Genomic DNA, 22,255 nt, shown 5'->3' with positions numbered 1-22,255 from the left:
TTCACTCAATGAGAAAGAACTCCTTCTGGCATGTGGGTGGGGGTGAGGACTCATTTCAGAGAGTCATCCAAAATACAAGTTAGCAGTCCCTAGAAATCAAGAAGAAGAAATGCCAAAAATGTAGCAGTAGATTAAATGTTGCCGGTGTTAGTGAAGTAACTTAAATACACAGAACTATTAAATCTGCACACAATTTCTAGCAGCTAATGCAGCATGAGATCACCAACTGGTGAAACATTCTTGCTGACACTCTTTTTCCAACCGTTAGTGACTGCTCAGCGAGTGGAAAACATCCACTTCTGAAGCTTATTTTTACTGTGTAAATAAAATGATAACATTGAATAGTTGTTAGTAACCAGATATGAGGGGTGTGATCTTTGAATTGAGTGCAACTTGTTTGGAGCCTGGAGTTTACCTTTAGCAAAACATTTGGCAGTTTCAGATTTATTTTTCCACATCACTCGATGTCACAGTATGAAAAGTTAATTTGAGGAAACATGCAATAAACTGAAAGTCGATCCGTTCTGGACTGACAAGTCTTGCTCATTTTGAATCAGATTCACTAAATTCAGCCAAAACAAAATCTGACCTGTTTCTACGTGCCTGAGACACTGACAGCAAACACACTCCATACTTTTATAAATGGATTTGTAAAAATACCGTCTCACATTTTTGGCCATAAAATATCCTTAGATATAAAGGTTAACTTTTAATATCTCGATCTTTGAAGGCAGCCCCGTCACGGCAATCTTTAATTTTGGTTCTTTTTATTCCACTGTACATTAATTAAATGTGCAAATCAAAAGGATAAATGCATATTTATCACTGATATAATCAACTTTCTGTTTCTGTCATAATGACATTATGTTATGGGCCAGGGTTTAGAGAACCCCAAAGTGTATCATGGAGTTCACCTGACCCACAACTTTTAATAGATTGTGGTATGGGGAGCACACGGCCCACTCGACAGGTGTAGTACAGCAGAAATGGAAAAGTATTTTTTAAAGCAAAACAATGTTTATTCTATGAACTCAAGTTAACCTTTTTAAAACATACAGTGAACATCTTAGCAACCATTAATTCAAATACAACCCCCAAAGAATACAACACTAAGTAATCCTTTAAGCTTTCCTTTTAACATTCATAAGACTTAAAACACCTTTACCAGAAGCACATCAGGTTAAAGTCACTACTGTTACTAGTTTTAAATCACCAGGATCGATTTACAGTCTTTAGATTACAGAGAGAGACTCTAATAGACCTACTGGCTGTGACTGCACTATCCAACTCTGAAAACGAAACTCAAACACACCCTGCAGCAAAAAACAAAAGTAAAAAGCTGACAGACAGCCCAGCTCCACCCACTCTCTGACATCACTGCAGTAGTAAACACCCATTTCTTAAAGGTACTCTCACTACAGATATTTATATACACACCCATTTATAAACACCCATTTCTTAAAGGTACTCTCACATGACAATTATGTAGTGGTAAAATGAAGAGTAGTTCGGACGGAGTTTAATTGGCTATTCTCTTGGTTGAGGAACAGTATGTGATGAATGATATCTTAACTGGAAGTAGAAAAGAAAGTGTAAAACTTAAAAATATAAACCGAGAAAATAGTTGCCAATTGCGTTATTTTGACATTGCTCTATCTTTTCTTTAATGTTTTCTTAATCAATTCATTTTGAAGTATTTTAACGGTTAAAGTCAGGGAGTGAGGAATATTGTTCTAAGATGTTACACGTTCCTATGTTAATAGTGTCAACAGCAATTTCTAGGCTATAGCCCTTCTTTGTAATAAAGTGTCAAAGTATAAATCAGAGTTTTTCCATCAAGGTAGTGAGTTGTATCGTGCACAGGTCCATGAGGTAACATGGGCCAGCGATGCTCAGATACCAGAGGCATTGTCTTTGAAGATGTGCGAGTGCCCACGGAGGACGTCCTCGTTGGAGAGGGGCTGGCTTCAAAATTGCAATGGGAGCATTCGATAAGACCAGACCACCGGTAGCTGCTGGAGCAGTTGGTTTAGGCCAGAGAGCTTTGGATGAAGCTATCTAATATGCTTTGGAAAGAAAAACCTTTGGAAAGTTACTTGCAGAGCATCAGGCGGTTTCCATCCTGCTGGCGGAAATGGCTCTCAAGGTGGAATTGGCCCGGCTCAGTTACCAGAGAGCAGCCTGGGAGTGGATCAGGGGCGGAGGAACATTTACTATGCCTCCATAGCAAAGGCCTTTGCAGATGACATTGCCAATCAGGTCGCTAGTGACGCCGTCCAGATCTTCGGAGACAACGGGTTCAACAGCGAATATCCTGTGGAGAAAATGATGAGAGATGCTAAAATCTACCCGATCCACGAAGGCACTGCTCAGATCCAGAGACTGATTATTGCATGGGAGCATATTGAGAAATACAAGCAGTGAAGGAGCCGTGCGTTCAGAGTCCAGCGCTTATATTGTAATCTAGCCACGTATCATTCAATGGTTGACAATGCAATTCAAATGCAATTTGCCACCCCACACAGCCCTTCTTCCCTTTCTATGCAACGGGGAAATGGGGTTAAAGCTTTAAAACCCACTGCTGCCCAATTGAAGTTTACTTTTCGCGAGAACAAAGCCTTTTTTTATATCGACTGACATTTTCTCCAACTGTCTGAAGATGTGCAGGTTAGGTGAATTGGCCATGCTAAATTGCCCTTTAGAGTCTAAAAGGTTAGGTGGGGTTGCTACGTTACAGGGATAGGGTGCAGGTGTGTGTTTGGATAGGGTGCTCTTTCATGGGCCGAATGGGCAGAATGGCCTCCTTCTGCACTTTATATTCTATGATCCTATGAACCAATTGTCCCAATTGAGAATTGTAGCCCACCTCCCAGAGCTGGATGCCCAAACAGAGACACGAGGTCAACGGCCTCAACAATACCACCAATAGAAGTATGCGCTGCCAAAGCAAAAGGAAGTAGAAGGTAGTGCCTCCATACTGAGGCTCCCTTGAAAGCAAAATACGTCTTTTTATTTACCATGCTGAAACCAGGCAGGCAGGCCTGGGTGTGGGGGTGGGGGGGAGGGCTAGTGCCCCTGCCCATTGGCAGCACTGTAGTCACAGAGAGGCCATTATCACTGGATGGGGCACCCTCCGGGCCAAGGGGGGGCAAGAAAGGAGGGCAACCCTATCTGGAGCCAATTGGGAGGCGTCCTAGGCTCTAATGCTAGTCTCCCCATGAGGTAGTGGCCTTTCGTGTCCCTGGTAAAATGTTGACATGGGCAGAAAGTAGCACTGTATCAGGCAACTGATTGGTTTTCACTCCCGACCAATGCTGCCAGACCTGCTGAGATTTTCCAGCATTTTCTCAACTGATTGGTTTCATTTTCTGGTCAACTCCATTTGGCAGGCGGTGCACGGCTGAGATTCCCACTGCTGAAAATGGGCACAATTCAGTGACCCTGTTGCACCCAGCGCAGAGCCCCAAATTGGACTCTGCCCCGGGCACCTAATGGCTCAATTAAATACCCGGAAGCCGGATTGAGTGCCTGGTGCCCGGTAATCAATGGCCGTGCCTGGGAGACCATGCCAGCGTGCTGGTTAGTACTGGTCCACGCAAATGTGGACCAAGTTTAATGGAACATTGGGGGTTTCTCAGTCCCTGGAACCCCCTAGGGTGGTCAGGGACAGGGCAGGGTGGTACTCGGCACTCCCCCTGCCAGCTGAGCACCCTAGCAGTGCCAGCCTGGCACTGTCAGGGTGTCCAGGTGGCAGTTCCAGGGTGACGGGTTGACACTACCAGGGGTCAGGCCCAGAGTGGGTGGGTATAATGAGGGTGAGCAGCTTCCAGGAGGTCGATAAGGTGGGGCGGGGTGGGAAGATCGGGGCTGCCAATCAAAATGGCGGCCCGATAAGTGGACAGTCGTTCAGGCTGGTGAGATCAGCTCGCCAGCTGCAAATCACTCCAAATGCAGTCTCGGTGGAGTGAAACTGCCCGAGGCCAATAGAAACAGTAAGTGCCATTGAATAGCAGTGTTTTTCTCGGTTCTGCAACCACTGAGAAACATCTGTGAAATGCGCTCATCAGCAGACTTAGTTTTAAGTCCACTGAATCGTACCCAATATTTCATGCTGACGCGAAGACATTGGGTTCATCTCCCAAGGCCTTTGCACCATTTTCTGAGGCCTTCCACTTCCCAGAATGTGTTCCGAAGGATGGGAAAATCCAGACTAAAAATCCGGGGCGTCATTCTCCGACAACCCGCCGGGTCGGAGAATGGCCGTTGGCCGCCGTGAATCCCGCCCCCGCCCCCGCCGAAGTCTCCGCTCCCGGAGATTGGGCGGGGGCGGGAATCCGGCCGCGCCGGTTGGCGGGACCCCCCGCTGGATTCTCCGGCCCGGATGGGCCGAAGTCCCGCCCAGAAATTGCCTGTCCCGCCGGCGTAAATCAAACCTGGTATTTACCGGCGGGACCAGGCGGCGTTGGCGGGCTCCGGGTTCCTGTGGGGTGCCCCCACGGTGGCCTGGCCCGCGATCGGGGCCCACCGATCCGCGGGCGGGCCTGTGCCGTGGGGGCACTCTTTCCCTTCCGCCTCCGCCACGACCTCCACCATGGCGGAGGCGGAAGAGACTCTCCCCACTGCGCATGCGCGGGAAACTGACAGCGGCCGCTGACGATCCCACGCATGCGCCGGGAAACTGACAGCGGCCGCTGATGCTCCCGCGCATGCGCCGGGAAACTGACAGCGGCCGCTGACGCTCCCGCGCATGCACCGCATTTCCGCGCCAGCTGGCGGGTAAACAAACGCCATTTCCGCCAGCTGGCGGGGCGGAAATCCCTCCGGCGTCGGCCTAGCCCCTCAATGTTGGGGCTAGGCCGCCAAAGATGCGGAGCATTCCGCACCTTTGGGCCGGCGCGATGCCCGTCTGATTGGCGCCGGCTTTGGCGCCAGTCGGCGGACATCCCGCCGTTGGGGGAGAATTTCGCCCCAGATGACCATTCCAGTGGAATAAACTGTTCTGCAAATCATTTGAATGTTGTTATTGATAAAATTAATGATCATCCCGACACACATTGAGCCTACAGTATGTCAGGGAGAACAGAAGGACGAAAAGGACACTTGTGATAAAGTCAGCAAAATTTCTTTCAGTCTATTAAATTTGAATAGGTCATGGTCCAATTGATTAAAAGTGTGAATAAAAAGTTAATTTCGATCCCCGACTATAAAGTAGATGAGTCGGGTGCATGGTGATAATGGCTAACAAGAAAAGGAACACCTAACAGTCAATAATTATTTGTATTCCTTCATGTGATGTGGGCAATGTTGGGAAGGCCAGAATTTGTTGCTCATCCCTAATTCACCATCACCTTCTCAAGGGCAATTGAGGATGGGCAATAAAAATGCTGGCCTAGCCAGTGAAGCGCATGTCCCGTGAAATAATAAAATAAAACTGCCCTTGAGAAGATGGTGGTGAGCCTTCTTCTTGAACTGCTGCAGCCCACGTGGTGTAGGCCTTTCAGGGTCTTGATCCAGCAACAGTAGGAAAGGCGATATAGTTCCGAGTCAAGATGGTATGTGTCTTGGGGGGGGGGGGGGGGGATTTGCAAATGGCGGTGTTTCTGTGCGTCTTCTGCCCTTGTTGTCCTCGGTCACAGAGTTCACAAGTTTGGAAGGTTCTGCTAAGAAACTTGGTGAGTTGCTGTAGTGCACCTTGCAGATGGTACACGCTGCTGCCACTGGCACTGTCAGGGTGCATCAGTGTACATCAGTGATGGGGTGAATGAATATTTAAGTTGGTGAATGGTGTGCCAATGAAGCGGGCTGCTTTGTCGTGATAGTATCGGGCTTCTTGAGTGTTGTTGGAGCTGCACTAATCCAGGCAATTGGACAGTATTCATAACACTCTGGACTTGTGCCTTGTAGGTAGTGGACATGCTTTCCTCTCCACAAACTCCCTCACCTCTGAGCAGCTCTTATAACCACAGTATTTATATGGCAAGTCGAGATTGGTCTCTGCTCGGGTGGATGGGACATACCAAGGCAATTTTCCATATTGCCAGCTAGTTCTGGAATACAAGTCTGGCATACTACAGGTGGAATGTTGTAAGGGCCCATAGCATTTGCAGGATCCGATGCTTCAGCCAATTCTTGATATCACGGGGAGTGAATCAAATTGACTGAAGATTGGCATCTGTGATGCTGGGGACCAAATTGGATCATTTACCACGCACCATAAGACCATAAGACATAGGAGCAGAATTAGGCCACACGGCCCATCGAGTTTGCTCCGCCATTCAATCATGGTTGATATTTTTCTCATCCCATTCTCCTGCCTTCTCCCCATAACCTCTGATCCCCTTATTAATCAAGAACCTATCTATCACTGTCTTAAAGACACTCAGTGATTTGGTCTCCACAGCCTTCTGCGGCAAAGAGTTCCACAGATTCACTACCGTCTGGCTGAAGAAATTCCTCCTTATCTCTGTTTTAAAGGATCGCCCCTTTAGCCTGAGATGGTGTCCTCTGGTTCTAGTTTTTCCTACAAGTGGAAACATCCTCTCCACGTCCACTCTATCCAGGCCTTGCAGTGTCCTGTAAGTTTCAATAAGATCCCCCCTCATCCTTCTAAACTCCAACGTGTACAGACCCAGAGTCCTCAACCGTTCCTCATACGACAATTTGTTCAATCTAGCGATCATTCTTGTGAACCTCCTCTGGACCCTCTCCAAGGCCAGCACATCCTTCCTTAGATATGGGGCCGAAAACTGCTCACAATATTCCAAATGGGGTCTGACCAGAGCCTTATAAGGCCTCAGAAGTACATCCCTGGTCTTATATTCTAGCCCTCTTGACAGGAATGCTAACATTGCATTTGCCTTCTTAACTGCCGACTGAACCTGCATGTTAACCTTAAGTGAATCATGAACAAGGACTCCCAAGTCCCTTTGTGCTTCTGATTTCCTAAGCATTTCGCCATTTAGAAAATAGTCTGTCTAAATTCCTCCTTCCAAAGTGCAAAACCTCACACTTTTCCACATTGTATTTCATTTGTCATTTCATTGCCCACTCTCCTAGCCTGTCCAAATCCTTCTGCAGCCCCCTTGCTTCCTCAATACTACCTGTCCCTCTATAGATCTTTGTATCATCTGCAAACTTAGCAACAGTGCCTTCAGTTCCTTCTTCCAGATCATTAATGTATATTGTGAGGGCAGCACGATGGCGCAGTAGGCTAGTACTGTGGCCTTATGGCACCAAGGTCCCAGGTTTGATCCCGGCTCTGGGTCACTGTCCGTGTGCAGTTTGCACATTCTCCCAGTGTTTGCGTGAGTTTCGCCCCCACAACTCAAAAATGTGCAAGCTAGGTGGATTGGCCACGCGAAATTGCCCCTTAATTGGAAAAAATGAATTGGGTACTTAAAAATTTTTTTTTTAAATAATAAAAATTAATTAATGTATATTGTGAAAAGTTGTGGTCCCAGCACAGACCCCTGAGGCACACCACTAGTCACCAGCTGCCATTCTGAAAAGATCCCTTTATCCCCATTCTCTGCCTTCTGCCAGTCAGCCAATCCTCTATCCATGCCAGGATCTTACCCTCAACACCATGGCATTAACTTATTTAGCAATCTCCGATGCGGCATCTTGTCAAAGGCCTTCTGGAAATCTAAATAAATCACGTCCACTGGTTCTCCTTTGTCTAACTTCCTTGTTACCTCCTCAAAGAACTCCAACAGAATTGTCAGACATGACCACCCTTTGACAAAGCCGTGCTGACTCAGTCCTATTTTACCATGCACTTCCAAGTACGCCACAATCTCATCTTTAATAACGGACTCTAAAATCTTACCAATGACCGAAGTAAGGCTAACCGGCCTATCATTTCCCATCTTCTGCCTCCCTCCTTTCTTAAACAGTGATGTTACATTAGCCAGTTTCCAGTCCTCTGGGACCCTTTCTGCCTCCAGTGATTCCTGAAAGATCACCACCATTGCCTCCATAATCTCCTCGGCTATCTCTTTTCGGACCCTGGGGTGTAATCCATCCGGTCCAGGTGACTTACCCTCTTTCAAACCTTTCAGTTTCTCCAGAAGCTTCTCCTTAATGATGCCCACTACACTTACCTCTACCCCCGATTCTCCTGGAGCTCTGGCATCCCTCTGGTGTCTTCCACCGTGAAGACTGATGGAAAGTAACTATTCAGTTCGTCTGCCATTTCTTTGTTTCCTATTATTACTTCTCCAGCCACGTTTTCCAGTGGTCCAATGTCTGTCCTTCACTTCTCTCGTCAGCCATGGATGCCTTGTCCTGCCCTTAGCATGTTTCCTCCTTCTTGGGATGAATTTCTGATGTGTCTCCCGAATAACCCCAAAAGCTCCTGACATTGCTGTTCTACTGTCTTCACTGCTAGTCTCCTTTTCCCATCAACTCTGGCCAGCTCCTCCCTCCTTACCCTTATTTAATTGTCATCCCATTACATCTGACTCCAACTTCCCCCTCTCAAAGTGCAGGGTAAATTCTATCATATTGTGGCCACTGCTCCCTAAGGGTTCCTTCACCTTAAGATCCCTAATGAGTCTGCATCATTACACATCACCAAATCCAGAATTGTCTGCTCCCCAGTGGGCTCAACCACAAGCTGCTCCAAAAAAAAATCTCTTAAACATTCCACAAATTCCTTTTCTTGGGACCCACTACCGACCTGATTTTCCCAGTCCACGTGCATATTGAAGTCCCCCATGATTATTGTGATATTGCCTTTTTACATGCTTTCTCTATCTCCTGATTTATTTTCTGCCCCACAGTCTGACTACTGCTAGGGGGCCTGTACATAACTCCCATCAGGGTCTTTTTACTTTTGCGATTCCTCAACTCTACCCACAGAGATTCTATGCCTTCTGATTCTATATCGCTTCCTGCTATTGATTTAACTTCGTTCCATACTAACTATGCAACCACCTCCCTTCTCACACTTGTCACCTTTTTTGCTCTGCCCAAGGGTGATGTTGTTCTCTTATTTTTGTTCTCTATTTCCCCTTCAGTTATGACACCTTCTAAGCTAACGCTCTGGTTCCTACCCCTCTGCCATATTAGTTTAAATCCTCCTGAGTGACACTAGCAAACCTCCAAGCCAGGATATTGGTGCCCCTGAGTTTAGATGCAACCCGTCCTTCTTGTACAGGTCGCACCTGCCCCGGAAGAGATCCCAATGGTCCAGGAATCTGAAACCCTCCTTCCTACACCACTGGTTTAGCCACGTGTTTAGCTGCGCTATCCTCCTATTTCTAGCCTCACTGGCACGTGGCATAGGAAGTAATCCTGAGATTACAACCCGAGAGGTCCTGCTTCTTAGCTTACTGCCTATCTCCCTGAACTCCTGCAGGACCTCATCACTCTTCCTGCGTATGTCGTTGGTACCTATGTGTACTACTACCTCTGGCTGTTCACCCTTCCCCTTCAGGATGGCCTGTGTTCATTCAGAGATATCCTTGACCCTGGCACCAGGGAGGCAACACACCATCCTAGAGACTCTTTCACTTCCACAGAAGCGCCTACCTCTGCCCCTTACTATAGAGTCCCCTGTAACTATCACCCTCCTGCACTTTGCCCTCCCCTGCTGAGCAACAGAGCCAGTTGTGGTACCACTGTTCTGGCTGCTGTTGTTTTCCACAGAAGAACATTGCCAATGCTTCAGCCTGGTCCTTTGCACTGATGTGCTGGGGTCAGCCATCATTGAGAATGGGGCTATTTATTAAGCCTCTTCCTTGTTTTAATCGTTTTCTTGTCCACCACCATTCCCAACTGGATATGACTGGACGTTGAACTTTGACCTGATCCATTAGTTGTGCGATTTCTTAGCTCTGCTTATTATACAACTGCTTCAGCTGTTTATAGCAAACAGCTAGTTCTGTGTTGAAGCTTCCCCAGTTTGACGTACACCTGGTGCTGCTCCTGCCGTGCCCTCCTGTACTCTTCAATATTTGTGCTCTAATTTAACGCATGCTATAACACAGAGAGAAACAATATATAATCAATATATATTCAGAAAATCTTATACTGCCTTCCTTTTGAATTTGAATTTCATTTCAATGTTTTATGCTATTTTAATATTCTATTCTAACCTGAGTGAGCAGCCATCAATGTCAGGCAAACTTTAGCATATAAATTTGATATGTAGACCCCTGTAAAGGAGATTGGCAGCTTTAATGAGGATAGCTATCCTCACTTGGAAGTTTTGGCCTGCAGGCAGGAAAAACATGTGGAACCTCTTATAACTGTGAAGAGCGAAAAGCATTGAACAAATTGGTGGTTTGTATCTAAAATACAGAAATACCATTAGTAGCATTTTTTAAAAATCAGGGTGATGATGATGGAGAAATATGGCTTTTGCTTTGGAATGTATGGAGTCACTGATGATATATAGCGTACGCAGTGCACCTGATGATAACACACAAAAGGCCTGAAATCTGACAGCAAAAGATGTATGTTATTGAATGTCTTTTTAAAATTAAAGTGAATTTAACTGCTTCGGTGCTAAGCTTGGTCAGAATTCCTGACTTCATCTGCGGGATTCTCCATAAGCGTGATCCTCCGCTTCGCCGGCAGTGCACCCACGCCCATGGTTTTCCCGACAGCGTGGGATGGCTCAATGGGAAACCCCATTGGCTGGCTGCTGGAATGGAGGATCTCGGTCCCGGCGGGGGGAAACGGGATTGGCGGGACAGAGAATCCCGCCCCATATTTATTCTGACAAAAGTAAGATGAGACATGAATAAAGGATTGTTGAATGGAGGTAGAAATGATTGACAGGTTAGATACATGTTTTATTCTTCTCAAAATACCCCTGACTTTCCAAAATGGATAAATGAACAGAGGTGAAGAGTGGGAGAAAACAAAAATGATCAGGCCATTAATGAGAAAGTCGCAATATCCAAATGCAAAAGTGACAGTTCTGTTCCAGGGCTGGTCAGCTGAAGAAAAGTAACAGGCGTAATTTAACCACCACATTGCGCCGGCGCAGATCTGGGCACAGCACTGCTGCCCCAATTCTCGCAGGGAAGGAGGTCCTCAGGGGGGTTGGGCTTGCTGAAGCGTACCAGGTCGGGGTCACCCCAGGTCGGGGGGTGTTCGGGAGTTTGTGTCTGTGAGCCCTTCAAACCCGCCCCATATTTATTCTGACAAATTAAATATTGTGGAGACCCATAACTTGAGAAACTACAGCTGTTGCCTTTCAGTCTTACCAAACACTTCCAGGACAAAGACTTGCTGTGGCTTCTCTCCTGAAAGTCAATTTCACCACTTTTGACTGTGACCAGCCTCCAGCTTCAGAGCTATAGGCTATTGCGAATGAGAAATTGACCGTGAGAGCATTTGACAGCTGCAGGTGGTGTTTGCTGCTTGCTCCTGGTGGCTGCAGATGCCTGGAGGCTATTGTTGCTGTTTCCTTCCTTTTCTGTAGCTGGAAAGAAGGACAATTTCTTACATGGTACATGGGTCCTGGAACACCGGGCTCAGAGGGATGTATGAGTTTTTTTCATTATTCGTTCATGGGATGTGGGCATCGCTGGCCATTTATTGCCCGTGCCAGCATTTATTGCCCATCCCTAATTTCCCTTGAGGGGGGCAGTTAGGAGTCAACCACATTGCTGTGGGTGGAGTCACATATAGGATGGCAGGATTAGTCAACTAGATGGGTTTTTACGACAATCGAAAATAGACTTTTAATTCCAGATTTTTATTGAATTCTATTTCACCACCTGCAGTGGCAGGATTTGAACCCAGGTCCCCAGAACATTACCCTGGGTTTCTGGTTTATTAGTCCAGTGACAATACCACTACGCCACTGCCTCACCGCCTCCAGAAGGCAATCCGGTTTGAAGCAAGAAGACGCTGTGGGACCTGGTATGCGATATTAATCCAAATGGGCCACCTCATGACACCGTTGAAGAAATGCTTTTGCATATTGCTGATGCTTTTGTTACTGGTGTGGTGAGTGCTGCATGTAACTGGAACGTCACCGTGAGTTAAACACGCTGGAAGTCAAGGATGTTCAACTGCACCTTGAGTGCCAGTGGAATATGTGGATACCAAGATTTGGTTCCGGTGAGATTGGGTCGTGTGGGAGGGACTGCAAGGCTGCAGTTCCTGGACAGAAAATATCACTGATACATGGAATCAGTCACACATTCATGGACAGATCACTTCTACGACAAAGTTATGTACATGATAGCACATTCTCAGGCTTATCCTCCGTTTCTGTTGAGGAACTTGCGAGGGATGATACCGTGGCCGGGATTCTCTGACCCCCCCCCCCCCCCCCCACTGGATCGGAGAATCCCTGGGGGGAGGCGGCAGGGATTCTCCGATCCGGCGAGGGGCCGTTGACAGCGGCGATTCTCCAGGCCCCGATAGGCCAAGCAGCCTTCCAGTTTTGGCCAGTCCCGCCGGCGTGAAACGCTCATCTCATGCACCGGCGAGACCTGGCAGGCGAGTGTGCAGTGGCGGGCCTCGGGGGGGGGGGGATTGGACCTCGGGGGGGACCCCACGGTGGCCTGGCCCGCGATTGGGGTCTACCGATCTGCAGGCGGGCTTGTAGGGCTCCGCCATATTGCCTGGGGGCCGGCGCGGAGAAGAGACCCCCCGCACATGTGCGGAAATACGCTGGCAGGTGCACGTATATGCGACATCACGCTGGCCCTTCCGCGCATGCGCGAACTCTCCCCGGCCCTTCGGCGCTGGCTGGAGCAACGCCAACCCCTCCGGCATCCAACTAGCCCCCTAGAAAGGTGAGAATTTCTCACCTTGGGGGGCTGTTGACGCCGAAATGGTTGGTGCTGGTTTTCCTGCCGGCGTGGGGACTTAGTCCCCAGAAGGGAGAATCCCGGCCAATGTTTTGGCTTTACGTTTGTGGAATTGAACTGATATAGCTTTGTATCGGTACCAATATGGAATGGTGATGTTTCCTTGTTGTTTAATGGTTAGTGTGATATGTGGAATGTTACGTAGTTGATTTTTAAAATCTTTGTTACTGTTGACCATTTAATAAGCAAAATACTCTCAAGTGGCTTCTCACGGGTACACGTGTCATGTCTTAGACGATTGTTATTGCATCGCATTTCAATCAATCTTTGAAACATGAACAGTTTGCCTGAATTCAAGAGGCAGCAGCCAACAATCAAACACTCGAGAGCTGGGCTCCAGCACTGGGGATATCCTCGCAGGCACAGGGTGAGTGTGTGGATCAGGAGATGGCACCAGAGTACAGTCTCTCTAATGTCCCCGGCAGGGGTCTGGGGGCCCTGCTGTGGCAGGGGATGAGTGTTCAGAGCGAGGTTTTCCAGCACATCTGGCTTGCTGGATGACACTCTGAGAGAAGGCGGGACATGTAAGGGTGGGGGAAGCTTGGGGGATTTGAGGGTCCCGGGGTGGAAGCCCCAACTGATTGTCAGTCTCTCTCCTTCTCCAATTCCTGACAGGTCTACAAATATGGCTGGTTATGTTGGTCCTACAGAGGCTGCCCTCACGGTTCTGGTGGCAGCCAAGGTGGCCAGACACTGGAGAAGGCAGCAGCGTTGACGCAGGCTAGAGGCGGCGGCCCATGTTCAGTCAACTGCTGCACACTCTGAAGGCTGGCTGTTCATCAGGCCGAGGAGGAATCCAGAAGGGTACAGACGTTGTTGATCTTTTGAGGAGATGATGGACAGCATGTGCCACAGGAGTCTCCGTCTCAACAAAGAGACAATGTGGCACCTGTGCCACATCCTCGTGGATGTGGCACCCTGTGGAGGAAGAGGACACCCTCTCCTGATGGCCGGAATGATCACTGCAGTCCTGACCTTCTATGAAATCGGATTGTTCCAGGGCTTGAGCGGGGACTTGTGTGGCATTTCACATGCTACAGCCCACAAGTACATCATGAGGTCACGGATGCCCTGTATGCCCGGGTACCCGACTTTATCAACTCTGTATTGGGCCAGGCCCACCAAGGTACCCAGGTTGCAGGATTCTCCACCATTGCCGGAATACCCCAGGTCCAGTGATGGCATGGATATCACCTTGCCCGCACCAGGGCATCAGGGCATGCCCTTTATTAACAGGAAGGGGTTCCTGAATGTTCAACTCTTGTGCAACCACCACCTCAAGATCATGCACTTGTGTGCATGCCTCCCAGGGTGTGTGGCTGGCAGCGACATCATGGGACACTCGGAGACCCCCGGCATCTGCGAGGACTACTCCAGGATGTCGGGCTGGTTCTTGGGGGTAAGGGGTACCCGGTGAGGTCCTGGCTGATGACGCCAATGCGGAGGCCTGGGACCGAGGCGGAGACCTGTGTTGTCACTAAGCGGTGCATCGGACTGCTGAAAATGCGATTCCAATGCCTGGACCGCTCTGGTGGTTTCTTGCAGTACCCCTCCCAGAGAGTCTCCAGCGTTTTGGTGGTCTGCTGTGCCCTCCACAACCACAGCAGCAGGATGACATGCTGGAGGAGGAGGACAGCAGACATGCCTCATCTGAGGAGGATATGGACCAGGAGGGGATGGAGGATGAGCCCAGTGAGGACCCCGCAGGAGGAGCCGAAGGATGGAGGCCAGGCGATGGCAAGGGTCCGGCACACCCCAAGGATGAGGGAGACCTCATCCCGACCTGATTCACATCGGCTGAGGCTTTGTCCATCAGTTCACCCCTTCCCCCATCCCTCCTTCCCCTCAATAACCCCCTCTACAATCCTCTCCTTCACACCCATTTCCCCCCTTACCCCTCCAATCCCCTCATCCTCCACCATCAGCCACTCCACCCCATTTTATGCCCCCCCCACCCCTCCCGACTACCCTGTTCCGCCCTCCAAGGATCTGTGTAACATCATCACAAGGTGATAGGCCTGTGTCGGCACTGTCAGCGAGTCACTATACAAGGCAGGATTGTGAAGATCACTCGCCGAGTGGTTAACTTTGGTGCTCCTGAGTTTGTGCCAAAGTCTGACTTGTGCCTTTCAGCTGACAGCACTCTCAGATATAAGGAGACATTTCTTCACACAAAGAGTGGTGAGCCTGTGGAATTCATTACCACAGGAAGTAGTTGATGCTAAAACTTTGAATATATTCAAGAAGTGGCTAGATATAGCACTTGGGGAGAATGGGATCAAAGGCTAAGGGGAGAAAACAGGTTTAGGCTATTGAGTTGGCTGATCAGCCATGATCGTGATGAATGGCGGAGCAGGATCGAAAGGCCAAAAGGCCTTCTCCTGCTCCTATCTTCTATGTATGAATGTATCTTCTGAATGGGGTCTGCATCGGGGCTTTTGATCTTGGACCACTGTGCCCTGGGGGGTAGGCCCCCCACCCGCCGTGCCCACTCAGTGATCCTCTTTCTTCTTGATCTTCCATGGTCTAGAGCTCCGTCTAGGCGTGTCCCCAGGATTCTCATCAGAGGTGGAGGCAGACTGCTGCTTTCCGTGCCCTGTGGCTTTTGACTCCCTCGGTGGACATCCCCTGGAGCCGGAAGGCCTCGGCCGACTTACCGGTGTCACAGGTGTCGCTATGCTACCCTGGTGTCCTTGAGATGTGCCAGCGTCAGGAGGAGGGGATTCATGAAAACTGGAGACTGTCCTCATCTCCTTGGTGGGAGGCCCCAGGTTGGCCTCCAGTGCTACATTGGTGCTCTGTGTCTCTATGAGGGCATACCAATAACCATAATCTAAGTGACTACATAAGCATCCTTTCCTACATAACTGGAGATTCCATGGGCGGTATTTTCATCATGGGGGCAAGAAACTGAAGCCTGGACTGTTTTCGGTCAGAAACCCAAGAGAAACTGCCTGAAGTTCAGTTCTTTGTGACGGGAAGCCCTTAATTGGTATGGAGACAGATTTACTGTCCACTTAGAACCAATGGAACGAGAATAGAGGCAGATCAGAATAAGTGTGGGGCACTTTTAGACTCCCTTGGTAGTCATTACGGACGCTGCTATGGTTCATTACTACATCAGTTAAACTTAAACTCCACTTGGCACAATTTAATTTGAAGTTAAAAGTGCAGATTAGCCATAATGTTTGTGGAAAATGTATGTGCTGTTAGCAGAACCGGAAGATTCCGCCGGCGTGAACAACCGGGAGATCCCGGCCATTAATATATCTGGACAAGAAAAATGATCAAAGAAAATTACAAAAATACAAATAATTTTAATGCCCCGATGATTTTTTCTCATGGATTGCACAATTCTGAAACATTGGCAATGCTCGCAATAAGTGCCTGTGATAGTGAAAAGCTAACAGAGGCTATGGATGCTGATGCCTCACAAAGAAATGGCTGCGCCTGGTTCAATTAAGAGACAAATGCTTCAAGCTGAGTAAACATCAGAGGCTGAATTCTTCGCAGCCCTGGGCTGAAATCGCGTTTGCGCGGGGGCGGAGAATTGACGTTCACGACCGAATTGCGCCCAGCGCTGCTCCGGCGATTCTCCGGGCCCCGGAGAATCGCTCGTCCGTGAATCATGCCGCGTGGCTGGGGACCCTCCCAGCGATACTCCGCTCCCGACCGGCCGATTTCCCGACGCCGTGGTTCTAGCCACGTATGGCCGGTTGGGACTCCCCCGCGGTGGTTGCGGATTCAGTCCGCGGCCACCTTGGTGGGGGGCGGGGAGATCCAGCACGGGGGGGTGGGGGGGGGGGTGCCTTATGAGCGGCTGGGGCAGTGATTGGGCTGATCCGATGAAGGGGCCTGGAGCTGATTGGGGGGACCTTGTTTCTTTGTGATGGTCCGCGGTCCAAGTCCGCCATGGCGTTTGGCGCGGCCGCTGGAGGCCACCGGCATGCGCATGCACGGACTTGGAACCGGAAGTGCCAAAGCTGCGTGAAGTTCCCCGGGTCCCTGCCAGCCCCCTGCGGATAAGTGAATTGCTCTTTTTTTTCTGCAGGAAACTGGGGAGTGAATCGCCAGCATTTTTATGCCGGCGTGGGGACATAGCCCCATTTTTGGAGAATCCAGCCCCAGGTATTCACAAGTATCATGGGCGAAATTCTCCCCCTACGGCGGGATGACCGCCGACTGGCGCCAAAGCCGGCACCAATCAGACGGGCATCGCGCCGGCCCAAAGGTGCGGAAGGCTCTGCATCTTTGGCGGCCTAGCCCCAACATTGAGGGGCTAGGCCGACGCCGGAGGGATTTCCGCCCCGCCAGCTGGCGGAAATGGCGTTTGTTTCCCCGCCAGCTGGCGCGGAAATGCGGCGCATGCGCGGGAGCGTCAGCGGCCGCTGTCAGTTTCCCAGCGCATGCGCGGGAGCGTCAGCGGCCGCTGTCAGTTTCCCGCGCATGCGCAGTGGAGGGAGTCTCTTCTGCCTCCGCCATGGTGGAGGCCGTGGCGGAGGCGGAAGGGAAAGAGTGCCCCCACGGCACAGGCCCGCCCGCGGATCGGTGGGCCCCGATCGCGGGCCTGGCCACCGTGGGGGCACCCCCCGGGGTCAGATCGCCCCGCGCCCCCCCAGGACCCCGGAGCCCGCCCGCGCCGCCTGGTCCCGCCGGTAAATACCAGCTTTGATTTACGCCGGCGGGACTGGCAATTTCTGGGCGGGACTTCGGGCCATCCGGGCCGGAGAATCCAGCGGGGGGTCCCGCCAACCGGCGGGCCGGATTCCCGCCCCCGCCCAATCTCCGGTACCGGAGACTTCGGCGGGGGCGGGATTCACGGCGGCCAACGGCCATTCTCCGACCCGGCGGGGTGTCGGAGAATGACGCCCCATATTTGCCAGAAGATGCACTGGGTTATAAAATACACCAGGATGTTAAGAGAAAAGATATGGGGTAATCTTTGGACCACAAGACACATGGCAATTTCGGATGTTTTTTTTCTCGAGAAATACATTGTAAATTTGCCAGTTCAAGTTATTTTAATTGAAACATTGGGCGTCATTCTCCGACCCCCCGCCGGGTCGGAGAATGGCCGTTGGCCGCCGTGAATCCCGCCCCCGCCCCCGCCGATGTCTCCGAAGGGAGAAAAGTCGGCGGGGCGTTAATGGCGCCGCTGCCGCGGAGAATGTCACGGGTCTGCGCAAGGCAGCCGATTTTCGGCCTGCCGATATTCTCCCTTCCGGATGGGCCGAAGTCCCGTCGACGTGATGACCGTTCACGTCGACGTGAATCAAACCTCCTTTTCATCGGCGTGACCCGGTGCTCCAGGCTCACGCCGACCAGCGAGGAGGTGAGTGACGGCCTGGGGGGTTGGCTCTGGGCAGGAAATGGCGTGGCCGCAGACTGATTGCGTGAGGAGAGGTGTGTCTCGGCTTGTGTGTGTGTGTGTGCGGTGGGGGGGGGGGGTGGTTAGAGTAGGCTGGGCTCTGGGGGAGTGCCGGGAGGGGGTCCGTGCTGGGGTGGAGGTTGGGGGGGGGGGTCCGTGCTGGGGTGGAGGTTGGGGGTTGGGGAGGGGGTCCGTGCCGGGGCGGAGGTTGGGGGGGGGGTCCGTGCTGGGGTGGAGGTTGGGGGTTGGGGGGGGTCCGTGCTGGGGTGGAGGTTGGGGAGGGGGTCCGTGCTGGGGTGGAGGTTGGGGGTTGGGGAGGGGGTCCGTGCCGGGGTGGAGGTTGGGGGGGGGTCCGTGCTGGGGTGGAGGTTGGAGGTTGGGGGGGGGTCCGTGCTGGGGTGGAGGTTGGAGAGGGGGTCCGTGCTGGGGTGGAGGTTGGGGGTTGGGGAGGGGGTCCGTGCCGGGGTGGAGGTTGGGGGGGGGGTCCGTGCTGGGGTGGAAGTTGGGGGTTGGGGGGGGTCCGTGCTGGGGTGGAGGTTGGGGAGGGGGTCCGTGCTGGGGTGGAGGTTGGGGGTTGGGGAGGGGGTCCGTGCCGGGGTGGAGGTTGGGGGGGGGTCCGTGCTGGGGTGGAGGTTGGGGAGGGGGTCCGTGCTGGGGTGGAGGTTGGGGGGGGTCCGTGCCGGGGTGGAGGTTGCGGGTTGGGGGGGGTCCATGCTGGGGTGGAGGTTGGGGGTTGGGGAGGGGGTCCATGCTGGGGTGGAGGATGCGGGGGGGATCCGTGCTGGGGTGGAGGTTGGGGGTTGGGGATGGGGTCCATGCCGGGGTGGAGGTTGGGGGGTGGTCCGTGCTGGGGTGGAGGTTGGGGGTTTGGGAGGGGGTCCGTGCAGGGGTGGAGGTTGGGGAGGGGGTCCGTGCTGGGGTGGAGGTTGGGGGGGGGTCCATGCTGGGGTGGAGGTTGGGGGTTGGGGAGGGGGTCAGTGCCGGGGTGGAGGTTGGGGGGGGGGGGTCCGTGCTGGGGTGGAGGTTGGGGGTTGGGGAGGGGGTCCGTGCCGGGGTGGAGGTTGGGGGGGGGTCTGTGCTGGGGTGGAGGTTGGGGGTTGGGGAGGGGGTCCGTGCTGGGGTGGAGGTTGGGGAGGGGGTCCGTGCTGGGGTGGAGGTTGGGGAGGGGGTCCGTGCTGGGGTGGAGGTTGGGGGTTGGGGAGGGGGTCCGTGCCGGGGTGGAGGTTGGGGGGGGGTCCGTGCTGGGGTGGAGGTTGGGGAGGGGGTCCGTGCTGGGGTGGAGGTTGGGGGGGGTCCGTGCCGGGGTGGAGGTTGGGGGTTGGGGGGGGGTCCGTGCTGCGGTGGAGGTTGGGGGGGGGGTCCGTGCTGGGGTGGAGGTTGGGGGTTGGGGGGGGTCCGTGCTGGGGTGGAGGTTGGGGAGGGGGTCCGTGCTGGGGTGGAGGTTGGGGGTTGGGGAGGGGGTCCGTGCCGGGGTGGAGGTTGGGGGGGTCCGTGCTGGGGTGGAGGTTGGAGGTTGGGGGGGGTCCGTGCTGGAGTGGAGGTTGGGGAGGGGGTCCGTGCTGGGGTGGAGGTTGGGGGTTGGGGAGGGGGTCCGTGCCGGGGTGGAGGTTGGGGGGGGTTCGTGCTGGGGTGGAGGTTGGGGGTTGGGGGGGGTCCGTGCTGGGGTGGAGGTTGGGGGTTGGGGAGGGGGTCCGTGCCGGGGTGGAGGTTGGGGGGGGGTCCGTGCTGGGGTGGAGGTTGGGGAGGGGGTCCGTGCTGGGGTGGAGGTTGGGGGGGGTCCGTGCCGGGGTGGAGGTTGGGGGTTGGGGGGGGGGGTCCGTGCTGGGGTGGAGGTTGGGGGTTGGGGAGGGGGTCCGTGCTAGGGTGGAGGTTGGGGGGGGGATCCGTGCTGGGGTGGAGGTTGGGGGTTGGGGAGGGGGTCCGTGCTGGGGTGGAGGTTGGGGGTTGGGGAGGGGGTCCGTGCCGGGGTGGAGGTTGGGGTGGGGTCCGTGCTGGGGTGGAGGTTGGGGGTTGGGGAGGGGGTCCGTGCCGGGGTGGAGGTTGGGGGGGGGGGGTCCGTGCTGGGGTGGAGGTTGGGGAAGGGGTCCGTGCTGGGGTGGAGGTTGGGGGGGGTCCGTGCCGGGGTGGAGGTTGGGGGTTGGGGGGGGTCCGTGCTGGGGTGGAGGTTGGGGGGGGGTCCGTGCTGGGGTGGAGGTTGGGGGTTGGGGGGGGTCCGTGCTGGGGTGGAGGTTGGGGAGGGGGTCCGTGCTGGGGTGGAGGTTGGGGAGGGGGTCCGTGCCGGGGTGGAGGTTGGGGGGGGTCCGTGCTGGGGTGGAGGTTGGAGGTTGGGGGGGTCCGTGCTGGGGTGGAGGTTGGGGAGGGGGTCCGTGCTGGGGTGGAGGTTGGGGGTTGGGGAGGGGGTCCGTGCCGGGGTGGAGGTTGGGGGGGGGTCCGTGCTGGGGTGGAGGTTGGGGGTTGGGGGGGGTCCGTGCTGGGGTGGAGGTTGGGGAGGGGGTCCGTGCTGGGGTGGAGGTTGGGGGTTGGGGAGGGGGTCCGTGCCGGGGTGGAGGTTGGGGGGGGGCCATGCTGGGGTGGAGGTTGGGGAGGGGGTCCTTGCTGGGGTGGAGGTTGGGGGGTGTCCGTGCCGGGGTGTAGGTTGGGGGTTGGGGGGGGGGGGGTCCGTGCTGGGGTGGAGGTTGGGGGTTGGGGATGGGGTCCGTGCCGGGGTGGAGGTTGGGCGGGGGGTCCGTGCTGGAGTGGAGGTTGGGGGTTTGGGAGGGGGTCCGTGCTGGGGTGGAGGTTGGGGAGGGGGTGCGTGCTGCGGTGGAGGTTGGGGGGGCTCCGTGCTGGGGTGGAGGTTGGGGGTTGGGGAGGGGGTCAGTGCCGGGGTGGACGTTGGGGGGGGGATGTCCGTGCTGGGGTGGAGGTTGGGTGTTGGGGGGGGTCCGTGCTGGGGTGAAGGTTGGGGAGGGGGTCCGTGCTGGGGTGTAGGTTGGGGGTTGGGGAGGGGGTCCGTGCCGGGGTGGAGGTTGGGGGGGGCGTCCGTGCTGGGGTGGAGGTTGGGGGTTGGGGAGGGGGTCCGTGCCGGGGTGGAGGTTGGGGGGGGTCCGTGCTGGGGTGGAGGTTGGGGGTTGGGGAGGGGGTCCGTGCTGGGGTGGAGGTTGGGGAGGGGGTCCGTGCTGGGGTGGAGGTTGTGGAGGGGGTCCGTGCTGAGGTGGAGGTTGGGGAGGGGGTCCGTGCCGGGGTTGAGGTTGGGGGGGGGTCCGTGCTGGGGTGGAGGTTGGGGAGGGGGTCCGTGCTGGGGTGGAGGTTGGGGGGGGTCCGTGCCGGGGTGGAGGTTGGGGGTTGGGGGGGGGTCCGTGCTGGGGTGGAGGTTGGGGGGGGGTCCGTGCTGGTGTGGAGGTTGGGGGTTGGGGGGGGTCCGTGCTAGGCTGGAGGTTGGGGAGGGGGTCCGTGCTGGGGTGCAGGTTGGGGGTTGGGGAGGGGGTCCGTGCCGGGATGGAGGTTGGGGGGGGTCCGTGCTGGGGTGGAGGTTGGAGGTTGGGGGGGGTCCGTGCTGGGGTGGAGGTTGGGGAGGGGGTCCATGCTGGGGTGGAGGTTGGGGGTTGGGGAGGGGGTCCGTGCCGGGGTGGAGGTTGGGGGGGGTCCGTGCTGGGGTGGAGGTTGTGGGTTGGGGGGGGTCCGTGCTGGGGTGGAGGTTGGGGAGGGGGTCCGTGCTGGGGTGGAGGTTGGGGGTTGGGGAGGGGGTCCGTGCCGGGGTGGAGGTTGGGGGGGGGTCCGTGCTGGGGTGGAGGTTGGGGAGGGGGTCCGTGCTGGGGTGGAGGTTGGGGGGGGTCCGTGCCGGGGTGGAGGTTGGGGGTTGGGGGGGGGGTCCGTGCTGGGGTGGAGGTTGGGGGTTGGGGAGGGGGTCCGTGCTGGGGTGGAGGTTGGGGGGGGATCCGTGCTGGGGTGGAGGTTGGGGGTTGGGGATGGGGTCCGTGCCGGGGTGGAGGTTGGGGGGGGGGTCCGTGCTGGGGTGGAGGTTGGGGGTTTGGGAGGGGGTCCGTGCTGGGGTGGAGGTTGGGGAGGG

At 54.4% G+C, this 22,255-nt stretch overlaps 1 pseudogene; it reads left to right on the top strand.

Moving 5' to 3' along the window:
* Positions 1 to 1,877: 1,877 nt before the first annotated feature.
* On the top strand, positions 1,878 to 2,424 carry LOC140391450 (medium-chain specific acyl-CoA dehydrogenase, mitochondrial pseudogene; annotated as a pseudogene).
* Positions 2,425 to 22,255: the final 19,831 nt, after the last annotated feature.

Source organism: Scyliorhinus torazame, chromosome 15, assembly GCF_047496885.1.
Source record: "Scyliorhinus torazame isolate Kashiwa2021f chromosome 15, sScyTor2.1, whole genome shotgun sequence".
NCBI classification, from domain to species: Eukaryota; Metazoa; Chordata; class Chondrichthyes; order Carcharhiniformes; family Scyliorhinidae; genus Scyliorhinus; species Scyliorhinus torazame.
This window is presented reverse-complemented; position numbering and strand designations above follow the sequence as displayed.